Source organism: Neltuma alba, unplaced genomic scaffold (genome assembly GCF_004799145.2).
Source record: "Neltuma alba isolate B1F8T4 unplaced genomic scaffold, ASM479914v2 tig00010389_pilon, whole genome shotgun sequence".
NCBI classification, from domain to species: domain Eukaryota; kingdom Viridiplantae; phylum Streptophyta; class Magnoliopsida; order Fabales; family Fabaceae; genus Neltuma; species Neltuma alba.
Window position 1 is genome coordinate 97,666 of NW_021635292.1, and position 13,785 is coordinate 111,450.

The window sequence follows — 13,785 nt, forward strand, 5'->3', positions numbered from 1 at the left end:
CACTCTTTTAAAAAAAATAATGATAAATTAGAAAAGAAAACTATTGTTATGGTCATTGATGTTAAAAAAATTAGTTAAACTAGTTATTTGTAGTAAAAGTTTTTTTGTTTTCCTAAATTACCGTCTTTTATCATGTTAATTTGAACTACCCATTAATTAGGAGCTTTCTTAATACGTGGAATCAATAAGAATATTTTAAGATATAAATTTAAGAGATAAAATAGATTAACTTATTATATTGAAGACCAAAATAAACTTTTTGTCTAACTTCTATGCATGTTTCAGACAGTAGAGAAAAACTTGGTAATTTTAACATTTCAATTATTTTTAAGTAGCTTGCGTCTGCCATCTGCATAGAATCACCAAAGTGGAGTTCACTGGTTCCCTAACAATTAATGCCAATGAGAATGCTTGAAGAGCAGTAATTTTCTATTTTATCTGCAGTTATCGGTCCATTCTACTGCGCATATAAACCATAATAGCTAGAAGATTGATAGCTTTAACAAAATAATGGTATATTAGAAAGTTTAACGACAAAAAAGAAGTGAGAATAAAATGTTGTGAAAAATGGACCTTTTTTTAATATATATAATGCTACAAGCCTCCTTACAAGGGCAAAGCTAGAAACTAAGCATATATATGAGGTGGGTGAAGTTAAAGAGCATGCATAGCACAAACTTTTTAGGGAATATCATTTAGCCTGTACCAATGCTTACTAATTAAACTGACATCCTTTAATTAAAGGGAGGGAAAGGGAAAGCCACTACTCGTTCACATGCTATACAGCGAGGCCGTTGGTGCCATCTTAACAAAACTGGGCACACCTCCACTTCTCCTTCCACATTTTATCTCGTCGCACCCGCGATTGTGTCATTTTTTGGGGAAGACTAACATCTGAGCAAAAGTGGTCCTGCAAGGTGGGTTTTGCTCGGTACACGAAACCTGATTCATTGTACAAATGAGAAAATTAAAGTGCATTATTCTTTTTTTTTTTTGGTTGCCCAGAGTATCCTCTCACATGAATAGTAAGAGACTAATCTCTCAGGATACTGTTAGGTACCGTAACAGGAACCCCTCCCAATAATATTTTTCTCCATATACACTGCCCTAAGATACCCAGGACATAATGCTTAAAGTCTCTAAGTCCTTTCCATTTGAACCTTGGTAACGTGCATTATTCTCTATTAGACATAACATCAAACACTTCGCGTACAATCTTTCTTTTCCCGAGCCCATCTTCTTGCGTACTGATTAAACAATGACTGAAAGAAGAAAAACCAAAACAAAACAAAACAAAACCCTCCTTCTATAATTTGTGATGTTCCCTTTTCAGTCCCTCTTTTCTCTTTCTCCAATTTTAGACATTTCTCGCTAACTGTTCTAGCACGTCTCTTTCCTTGGCATCTTTACTCCTTTAGTGGACAAGCTAGCTGGCTTCCATTATTGGAGTCTAGATGTGATCGCCTGTCATGTAAATATTCAAATTACTTAACTAAATTAACCCTATATAGTATACAAGTCAACCTAGTTCGTCTCTCTCTATGAGGAGCTTTGTTAAAATTTTAAAAACCTTTTTAATTAAGAAAAAGGTGATGTAGAAAAAAGAAGAGTAGGAAAGAAAATTGATTGATTTGTTTAAGAAAATAAATTGACAAAAATAAAAGAAAATAACAATAAGTAAAAGGAAGTGAAAGGAATGAAGACTTTACCAGAATGATGTACTTTCCAAGGACGTTGATGAGTGGCTATCACGGTTCAAAAGGATGAGGAGTTTGTATAAAAATAATTACTAAGTTAACAAGAAAAATCCTAGATAACATCTAAGTCGTGATTAATTAATTAATAATTATACCTAGAGAATTAGCATATAATCACCTTTCAATTAATCATTTAAAAACCACTTAGTTGTGAATTCAATTAAACAATTATATCTTGTTCCTAAAGAGACTTATCTATCGAAAACCCTAAAGCATGAACTACTTGTGCAAATCAAAACAGAAATCTATAAAGATAAATACTCATAGAATCACGAGGAAACTGAAAATATATTTATCAAAAGCTTCAAAACATAATTGTTCAATTGAAACACAAATCAAATATTAGTCTACAAAAGAAATCAAAATCCTAGCCTAGGAAATTTATAAAAGCAATGTACTAGTGGATTGAATTAAGAAAACTAACAAACTCTCTAATATAAACAAGAACTCAAGCCATGTCATCTCATCCTCAGGAACAAAGAAGACTAGCCACACATATGGCTAGATGACACCATAATGATAAAAAGAAAATGATGAAAAGAAGACAGTAAAACAGCCGGACACAAGAGGAAGCCAAGTGTATGCTCGTGTTTGTGTAGTGTAGATGGCTTTGTTGTTTCTCCAAGGCTCCCTTGATCTCCTTTTATAGTTTTTGAATCTCTCCTAGTTGGATGAGAAAACCCTTGAGTCTTCTAACTTGATCTTTTATCTTCTTTTATCTTGTAATCTTAATATAACTTTGAATTTGAATTCTCTTGATTCGGTGTGATCTTCATGGCAACCATAGTAAAAGAGCTTTTGAATTTAAATGATATTGGATAAAAGGATAATATCTCAAATTTGAATAATGATATTGTGGCTGAATGAATTAGGGTTGGGGTTTAGAAAGAGGATAAAAATGATAATGTGGATATTTGGAAAATTAAATGGATAATGGAATATGAATAAAATATTTATTCAAATTCAAAATAAGATAAAGGAACTATCCACAAAAGAAACTAATTATTCAAGCTCTTTAATTTATGGTGGAAGATAAGAGATATTATGGCTAGATATTTTAAATAATTTCTAATTAGATAATTAGAAAATCCTCTTGTAATGTCACATGGCTACCACAAATGTAGTTTTCTAAGAGGTCCATGTTTTGCTTGACAGAATATTTCCTGGAATCAAAGCAAAGATACCTTTCAAAAGGGAAATCATAAAAATATAATAAAAAAATGCACTTTTAAGCAATTAATTCATATAATTTCCTTAAATCAAAATATGAGTATCTATTGCATTTTAAACCCTTCAAACATTATAAAATCTCTTAATTATACATAAAAATATATTATAAAATAGGGATACATCAACATGTATGCCAAACTCCTTATCCCTTTGGAGTTTTGACAAAAATATGGGAAATGGTAATTAGAAGTGGCTTATTTCTCAGCATTGATAAACATAGTCACCTATATTTCTTCGATCATCGTGTTCATTTTACAAGATGACCTGTGAACGTGATTGGTAAAATTTTCTTGTGGTCCAAAATGAGCAAAGTGTTTTGGGGTCAATTATGACGATTAGGTGTGAAGGGCCTTATTGTTTTGACAAGAAGTCTTGGATTACAACGTAAAAAACTTCACCTAAATAATACTCCTCTGGTCCTTAATATAGGACTCAATTCTTGAGTTGGTTTTGGTCCTAAATATAAAACTCATTTCTCATATTTATCAATTTTCTCTAAATTACCCCTATGGATACTCCCTTAACCATAATCAAGTAGAAGAGGGAAAGGGGTATTAAGAAAGATGATTATGGTGTTTTAGGAAAAATGTGTCACTTTTCTTATAATTAACTAACTTACCTAACTTCCTTAATCTAATCAAATTAGTTAAATGGATCTTATATTAAGGACCGGAGGAGTAATAAATTTCAAGTTGAATACTTATAAAATAAACTGACGCATCATAAAATCCATTCTCAATTACTATGTAAAAATCGTATTCTTTCTTTTCAGGTTTTACTGATACTCCTGTGAGCCGTAGGTCTGAGCTCATAGATTCATTTACCAGCGTAATCCTTTTCCCCGCGTCTTTAATTTCACAGTGTTATAAACTGTGTTTGTGGGGTAATGATTCTATGCCCGTTTGGATCAGCAATTAGAAAAATAGCTTATAGAAAAAGTAGCTTATGGAAAAGTGAAGTTGGTAAAAGTTAAATTGGATAAGCTGAATTGTGTTTGGATTTGAGTTCAGAAAAGTCAATTTGCAAAAGTGAGATTGGTAAAAGCTTGTTTGGATTATAGTTGAGTAAAAGTAAGTTTGGCTGAAAAATTACCAAAATGGGTATGAGTTTTAATAAATAATAAAACATGATAAAAAATTAATTTCAAATAATACAATAAAATTAAAATAAATTAATATGAAGAAATCAAATTTAATGAGTGGATTAAATTTTAAAATTTTAAAGAAATCATAAAAAATATTTTAAATATACATTGAAACATGGAGAAAAAAACAGAACTAAGATAATATAATAAAGAAGTAAAATTTGATGAATGAATTAAAATTGAAAACTTTAGAGAAATCATAAAAAATATAGGGAGGCAGAGAGCTTTTCTCTCCAGTGGTGAAGCTCGTCTTTTCGATAGGGAGGCACGAAAGAAAGACTGGAAAAGGAGGAAGGTCACGGGCAGGGAAAAGGCAGAAAAAGAAACAAATAAAAAAATGGAGAGAGAACTGACAAAAAATAACGGTCTAGAGAGCTTTGTGATCGGGTGTTGCAATATCAAAAAGCTTCTCCACAGAGCTTAACAGATGGGGGGGTGCAATCTGAATTTTGGCGGATAAGCTGGATGGCCCAAACGCCGATCCAAACTGCCTTCAATATGCAATCAGGCTTATTATAGCTTTTCATCAGCGTTTGGCCTATAAAACGCTCTCCCAAACACGCTCTCTATTTTTGGCTGGGCCTATGACTTGTACAGTGTGTTAGACCACAATTGAAAGCCCAAATGAGCTTCTTCACAAACAAAATATCTTTTTAGGTTAAAATACTATTTGGATTCACGTTTATAAAATCTGACTTTTGAGACGAAGCTCCACCATTTTTTTTTTGGGCTTTCACAGAACAGTGCGGTGAGCCGTGAGCAAGGCCATTTGGGAGCATTAATTACGTCTTAAATTTTTTACCTGCCTATGGCTCTCTTTCCACGTGCATATTTGTCTGTATTTGTGGCTTTAAAAAAAAAAAAAAGGACAGAGATGCTGCGTCACAATTCAATGTGATTAATACTCCATGCACATATTTTAATTTACATAAGTTTTTATCCATTAAATATATTTAAATAAATACTTTAGTATTTTTTAATTTCTTCTTAATAAATTATTTTTTTAATTTTTAATAAGTTTTTTTTTAATATTTTCTTTCCAGTTGCCACGTTATATACATATAATATTATATATATTACTTAATAAAATTTATTTATTTTAGTCATTTTACATCTAAATTTACTTTTCATTAATAATTCAAACAAGTTTCAACTTCCCTAATTAGTTTTTTATAAAAACCAATCCAAACATAAATTACATCACACTATTTGACTTTTACCTAATTTGACTTTTGCAAAAGTGAAATTGAAAAAAATAATTTCTGCCACTGTTAATCCAAACACACCCATAGTAGGCTTATTAGTTGGTGATCTTTTTATGGAACGCAAGCTGTGATAGCTACTCGACCATGTTTTTTTTTTTTTTGCTAATTCAATTTTTAGTACATTTTATGAATATACATCTTAATAATTTTGTTGGGAGCAATAAATTAATTTATGTGTATAGAAAGAAAATAATAAATTTAACAATTATAAAGTCTAAACAGATTGGGATTGAAAAGTAATAAAGAACATCAGTTTATAACCAAGAAGCACTGATCGTTGAGCTGGCTTCATTTATGCTAATTTTACTTAATACTAATGCTAGCTATAGTTGATCAAACTTCAGGAGAACACATGTAAATAATATTCCTGCTCACACCCGTTGAATTCAGATTAAAGCTTTAACTCACAAGTTTAATTTAGTTTCCATCTGATAAATTCTTTGAAAAGAGAAGGAACTTCTTGCAAGTCTGATAAATCCACTTCATTAGCCCAACAAACAATATAATAGAATGTCGTTGGCTGGTTGCAAAATATAAGAATTACATAATTAATTTGAAAAAAATTAAGTAAATGAAATAAATTTATTAATTATAATAAATATGATTCAACTTGCTTAAAATACCTATGTGCACATTAAAAAGGACAACTAGGTCTCATTTTTAAGAACGTGAGATATTACTATGTGAGGCAATAAGAGGTACACTGTCCCTTCTATATTCATCTTTATATAATAGTAATATGCTTGCAGAGTTGTTCTTTTATGCACTGTAAGCTTGTACGCACGCCAAGAATAGCCTTGCTATTAATGCATGCCTGGTTACATGAAAGGGGAAGAGGTAAAAGGTGAATATCGAGAAAATTTACTGACAATATAATATATATTATGATTATATATATTTCAAAATTTTGAATTTATCTAATCATCAAAATCTGTTATTTATTAGAGGAGTAAAATATACTTTTACTCCTCTAATTTTGCACAAAGTTTTGATTTAATTTTTAACTTTAAAAGTTATACTTTATAGTTTTTTAAAGTGTATGTTTGGATTGCTGTTTCCAACGGCAAAAGTGTCTTGAAAATGGTAAAATTAAGATTGCAAACTGAGTTAGACAAAAAACATTGTTTGGCTGGGCTAACTTCTCCAACCAACTTCTGGCCTTCAACCTCAGTTGGACTTACAGAGGAAAATTTGACTTTTCAAACTGCAGTTTCAAACGATTATCATTAAAAGTGAGCATCCCAAATTTACTCTCACATTTTTTCCTCTGCTTCATCTCCTTTGTTAGTATAATGAACTTTTATTCAAACCAAATGAATTTTAATTTATATTCATGTTTGTCCGTTATATATATTTAATTAATTATCTACAATGTGTTTTCAAATTTTTCTCCATAACAAATATTTTTATTTTATAATTTTACAAATAAACTATTTATATTTTATCATAATAATTTTATGTATTTTTTTAAACTATCATCACATTAAAAACATAAAATTTCAAACATTGCTATTCAATAAAATCCATATCCTTTGCAGTCATTTTACAACTAAACTAACTTTTCTATTAATCATGCAAATAACTTTTAGTTTTTTCAACTGACTTTTTAAAAGCACCTATCCAAACATATCCTTACTGACTTTTACTTTAATTTCAATTACAAAAGTCAGTTGGGTTCGAAGTCAGTTTTGCCCAATACCAATCCAAACATACCATTAACAAAAAAATAATAATATTGATATCTTGAATGTTGATAAAATATTTTCAAATGTTAACATGTTAAGTTTAATTTTCAAATAATTATGAATGTCACAGAAAAATCATAATTTAAGACTAATAATTTTATGATCAAAGGAGTAAAACCATGCTTTTAAAATTAAGAGGCCAAACTAAAATCTTGTATAAAGTAAAGGATTAAATGTATACTTAATCTTTATTAAGAACGATCATTACCAAATCTATCTTGAATTTTATTTCCCAATCAAAAAGTATTTTCTTCGTTCTCTTGGCAATTGTAATATTAATATCATATATCTAATTAGTTAACCTTTTGAAATAATTAAAGGTATTATTTATGATTCTTAATGAACAAATAAAAATAATAAATTTAATATTAATATTTTTTAGGTATTTGAAATTTAATATTGGGAAATACCTCAGTATATGAATTATAAATACCTTCGGTAAAGTCGTTCATAAATTATAAATTTTTCCAATAAAATTACAAATGAGTCTCTAATTTGTAAATTTTAAATAATTTTCAATTTTTTGAATAAGAAATTTAAAATTGTATAATCAAAATTTTATAAATTAATAGTGGATAAATTAAGTAAAAAGGACTGAATTTTTATTTGAAATTGAGAGTCCAGACTTTGCAGATAGGAAAAAAAAATATTTTTACTATCTTTCACATTAAATTTAAAAAAATTCAGATATAAAGTTTGTTATATCGTTGAAATATTTTTATTCTTTAAAAAATTGACAAAAAAATTTAAAAAATAAAGAGAGGGGAGAGAAGAGAGAGGAAGGGATGAGAATGAGAGAGACGCTACATAGATGTGAGAGAAAGCAAGGACAAAGCGGACTCCACAAAAAGTAACCGAGGTTTATGTTAATTAATGAAAATGGCATTTGTAACATCCTCCTTTTTTTATATATATATTTAAAAAGTATACAATAATTTATGAGAAATATTATTTTTAAAATCTAGTCTACATATATGTCAATAAGATATTAGAAAGGTTGTAAATGGATATCTAATAAAATAACTTACTTAATTGATTATTTTAGACATGTAGGTGTGAGGGTTTTATCTACAAATTGAATTAAGTGATATTATATTAGACAATAATAAGTAGGAAAAAAAATTTTAAGATTTGGAAAGAAAAAAAATCATTTAGATAATATTTAAATCTAATGAGATTTATAATAGAGAAAATCCCATAAAAAGAGAGCTAAATAATCTAAATTCTTATTTAGGTCGTTAAATTTGTCAAACCCCTAATCAAGTCATATGACCCAAAGAGGAATTTTAAAATTTTATGAAATGACTTTAATACCCTTTTTATTAGAAACTAAAAAAAATTTAAATTAGCATGTTTCATTTTACAATTAACACATTTCAATTGTAAACTAAAAACTTTTTATCTTTATAATACATTTACATGAAGCCTTTAATAAAATTTTATTTATTGCAATCCAGCTTAAAAAATTAAGAAGTTTAATTACGCAGTTAACAAATTTCAATTCTAAATAATTAAAAGCTTTATATCTCCATAACACACTAACAATAAATCTTTGAATAAAACTTAATCACAATATAATCTTTAAAATTAACATGTTCTATTTCACCGTTGATATTTTTTTATTCTAAATTAACAACTTTTTATCTCCATAAAACACTTGCAATAAATTTTTGAATAAAACTTAATCACAATATAACTTTGAAAGTTAACATGTTCCAATTTATAATTAACTCGTTTCAATCTTAAATTAATAATTTTTTATCCCCATAACACACTTACAGTAACACTTGATCACAATACAATCTTGAAAATTAACACGTTCAATTACATAGTTAATAAGTCTTAGTTCTAAATTAACAGTTTTATATTTGCATAACACGTTTGTAATAAGTCTTTAAATAAAACTTGATCACAATATAACCTTGAAAATTAACACGTTCTATTTCACTGTTAATACATTTTTATTCTAAATTAACAACATTCTATCTTTATAACACACTTGCAATAAGGGAGGAAAATTTAATATAAAAACTAACTCACTACTACTTACTTGATCGATTTTTCGATTGCAATGGTATATGTCAAGTTTCTCTCATTTAGAGTTCTTAGGCAACACGAGAATGATACATATTCTTATCTCTCTAGATTTCTAATGAAAAGGGTATTAAAGTCATTTCATAAAATTTTAAAATCCCTCTTTGTGTCATGTGACCTGATTAGAAATTTAACAAATTTAACAACTCAAATAAGGATTTGAATTATTAAAGCATCTTTTTAAGGGATTTCCCCTTTATAATATGTGGATGTACAATTCAGTTTTATTTTAGAAAGTAAATAAGATACACGTTGAATAAAATAAATTAAATATTTTTAATGACTTAAAGCAAACCTAGATATGTACGTATCCTTTTCGCTTCCCTACCAATGTGTAGCGGCCTTTCCTCCTCTTTCAATCTCGCTTTCTTTCTATCATTTTTCCCATCTCATCTGCTGTGTTTTCTCATTCCCATCAACATTTACTCACCCTTTAATTTCACCTTTAATTTCCCTCTCAGCCATGTTCTCCCTCCATCTCCATCAAATAAGTATATATAATGCCTTGTAAGCCTCAATGAATCAAATACCACATGGCATCATGCCACATTGGTTGAGACGCATAATATATATACACCTCCTTGGATCTTCTTTTGTTTTGCGGCATCACCCTTAACACGCATACAAATATACTACTTCGATCTTTAATATAAGAGCTAATTACTTGATTTGTTGAATCACGTGGTAGAGATAAAATAAGAGAAAGAAACCTGAACACTCAATGCATTAATGGAAACAAAAGAGGCTATCTTTATAGGTTTACAAATAAACAAATTCAACATGAATTTAGGGACCCACTGCTGCCCACTAAGTTAGATAATAGCAACTTATTTGACTATAAGAAAAAATCTAGAATAAACCTAGATATTTGCTAATAACAACCCACTGTGTAATTGACTCTAAAAAATAGGAACAATTTAATTAATTAGAATATGACTCCAATTTATACAGTTGACCCAGTACATTTTTTGAATCATGCTTCAACATTCTCTCTTGATTCAAAAACACATACACCGAGCAAACCTCTAAAATAAAGGAACTTCTCCATTGATAATGCCTTTGTCAAAATATCAACTATCTACTCCTATGTGCTATAGTATTTCAATGTTATCTCCTTTTTTGCTACCAAGTCACGAATGAAATGATAGTGGATCTCAATATGCTTGGTTCTGCTATGAAATGTTGGCTTCTTTGTCATAGAGATAGTTGCTTTATTGTCACAAAATATCTATGTTGGTCCCTTTTGCTCTTGTTGAAGATATGCTAATATTCTTCTAAGCCCAACTACTTGACAAGCTGCTAAAGTTGCTGCAACAAATTTTGCTTCTGAGGTAGACAATGCTATTGTAGCTTGCTTTTTTGAACTCCAAGTAATCACCCTAGAACTAAGAGTGAAAACACTTGCTAAAAAACTTCATCTATCATCCAATAAACTAGCCTAATCACTATCTATGTACCCACACAATTTGATATTGGGGATTTTAGAGTAAAAAATGCTATACCCCAAAGTTCTAGTAATGTAGTGTAGGACCCTTTTTGCTGCTCCAAAATGAACTTTTGAAGGTTGTTGCATAAAACTAGATATCACACCAACTAGGAATGAAATATCAGGTCCTAGTGTGAGTAAGATAAATCAAACTCCCAAATAAGCTTCTAAACCTCCTTGCATCTGCCATCTCTTCTCCATCTTCTTGCTATAATTTTTTTTATTTATATTCACGGGGTACCTACAAGCTTGCAATTAACCATGCCAAATTTATTGAGAAGGTTCCTAGCATATTTCTTTTGTCAAAGAAATATTCCATCTCTAGCTTGATGAACTTCAAGGCTAAGAAAATAATGTGATAACCATATATTTGACATCTTAAACTCATTTATCATTTGTAATTTAAATTCATCTATAATAGCAGTAGAGGAACTAGTGCAAATGATATCATAAACATAAAGGCAAACAATGATGAAATCATTACCTTCCTCCTTTACATTTAACGTGGGCTCATTTTCACTTCTCATATACCCCTTCTTCTAAAGATATCCATCAATCCTATTGTATCATGCTTGGGGAGCTTGCTTCCAACCATACAATGCCTTTTTCAGCTTGTACACCTTTGTTTCACTACCCTTTTTTATAAAACCTTTTGGTTGTGCTACATAGACTTCTTCTTGTAAGTCTCTATAAAGGAATGTAGACTTGATATTAAATTGATAAACTAGTCATTGCAGTTGTGCAACTAATGGTAGAACTAGTGTCAGTTTCAAACCGAGCTATTGGAGAAAAGGTTTCTTCAAAAGCAACACCATATTACTATGCACAGCCTTTTGCCACAAGATGAGCTTTGTGCTTTTACAAGCTTCCATCTATAACAAACTTTGTCTTGAAAACCCATTTCAAGGTAATTGCATTTTTGCCATTTGGTAAATATACCATCTCCCATGTTTCATTTTGTTCAATGGTTTCATCTCATCCGTCATTGCTCCTTGCCATTCTTCCTTTTTAGCTGCTTCTTCATAATATAATGGATCTGAAACAATAAGAGAAAATTGATAAGTATATATGTCATCAGTGAATTTGGGATTTGGCTTTTTTACTCTTTTTGATGTCCTCAATGGAATTGGCTCAGCCGAAACCTCTTCAAGAGCAGTAGATGAAGAGTTACCGCTGCTTTGTGTTATCAATGGTGATAAGCTAACAGGAGAGCTTGTTAGAGTTTGCTTTTCTCCATCATCTAGAGGAACTTCAATAGTATCACAAAGCTCGTCCTATACCTGATTTTCATTCCAATTCCAGCTTGTATTTTCACCAAATATTACATCCCTTCTAGTTAAAATCTTGCTACTAAGAGGGTTAGACAATCTATATGCTTTAGATTTTTTATCAAGCTTTTGTTGACCTTGAGAATTTGTCAAACCATAAGAAATACATCCAAAAATTCATAAGTGACTTGCATTTAGCCTCCTTCCATACCAGTGGAGTCTTATTTATGATAGCCCTCACTGGTGAGCGATTCAACATGTAGATAGATGTTGCTACAGCTTCCACCTGAAACATATTTGAAAGTTCTTTTGCTTGTCGCATGCTTTGTGCCATATCTACAATGGTTTGATTCTTTCTTCAAGTAACACCATTTTACTCTGGAATATAAGGAGTTGCTAACTCCCTGTGGATGCCATTTTCTTCATAGAATAGATTGAATTCATTAGACATGAACTCTCCTCCTTTATCTTTGCGAAGAACTTTGATATGACTACCACTTTGATTTTCTACAAAAGCTTTAAATTTTTGAAACTTCTCAAAAGTTTCTAACTTGTTTTTTAGAAAATACAACCAACTCATATGACTATAATCATCAGTAAATAGCAAGAAATAATAATTCCCACCCAAGGACTTGGTTTGCATTGGCCTACATAAGTCAGCATGAATTAATTCTAAACATTTAGAAGCTCTCCAAGCTTTTCCAATAGGAAATGACATCCTAGTTTGTTTTCCACAAATGCAACCCTCACATAAATTAATAGAATTAATTTTTAGTAGTCTAAGAACCATACCTTTACCACTCAGCAATTTCAAGCTCTTTAAGTTAAGATGCCTATACCTCAAATGCGACAACCTAGTCTTCCTTTGCACTTGCAACAAAAGCAAAATTCTCTGTATTGGTCACGTCTAGTAGAAACATCTTGTTAGGAGCCATATGGACATGAACTTTTTTGCCTAACTTCTCATTGGTAATGACACATGCATTGTCATTAAACAGAACAGAACATCTACTTGCCATTAGTTGTCCAATGCTCAATAGATTAGATCCTAAATCAGGTACAAATTGAATATTGTCCAGCATTTTTACTTTGCCATTGGTAGTGTCAACACTAATAGTGCCTTTTCCTTCAACCTACATGTCCCTCTAGTTTCCAAGCTGTACCTTTGGTCTTTGTGACTCATCAAGCTCCTTAAATAACAATATGGTCCTTGACACGTGATTTGAACAACCATTGTCAACAAACCACAAGTCACTTGGCTTATGGTTAGTGTCAATACAAGCCATAGACAACATGTTGTCCTCCTCATTCTTTACTACAAAGTTTATATTCTAATCTTTAAACGAGCAATTAGCTTAGATATGTCCATATTTACTATAATGATAATATTGAATGTCACTTTTGGTGTAACTGTGCTCATTAGATTGCCTTCCTTTGCTTATACCATTACCACGGCCACGACCTCAGCCACCGCGGAATCCTCCCCTTCTACGACCTCTGCTTGCTGGTCTATCATTTTCTTCCTGATTAGTGGCTGTCTCTTTTACTTGGAATGCCTTCTCCTCATTCCTTTCCATCAACTCATCTACTAAAAGAACTAACAAATCCTTGGCTTCTTCTATGGCAACCACAATATGATTAAACTTTACAGTCAGGCTCCTTAAAAATTTTGCAACAATCGTCTTATCAGAAATATGTTCTTGTACGATCGCATCTGACCAACTATTGCCATTGTTCTTGCCAAAAACACAGCAATTGATTCATCATTCTTCATTAATAAGGTTTTAAAATCATGT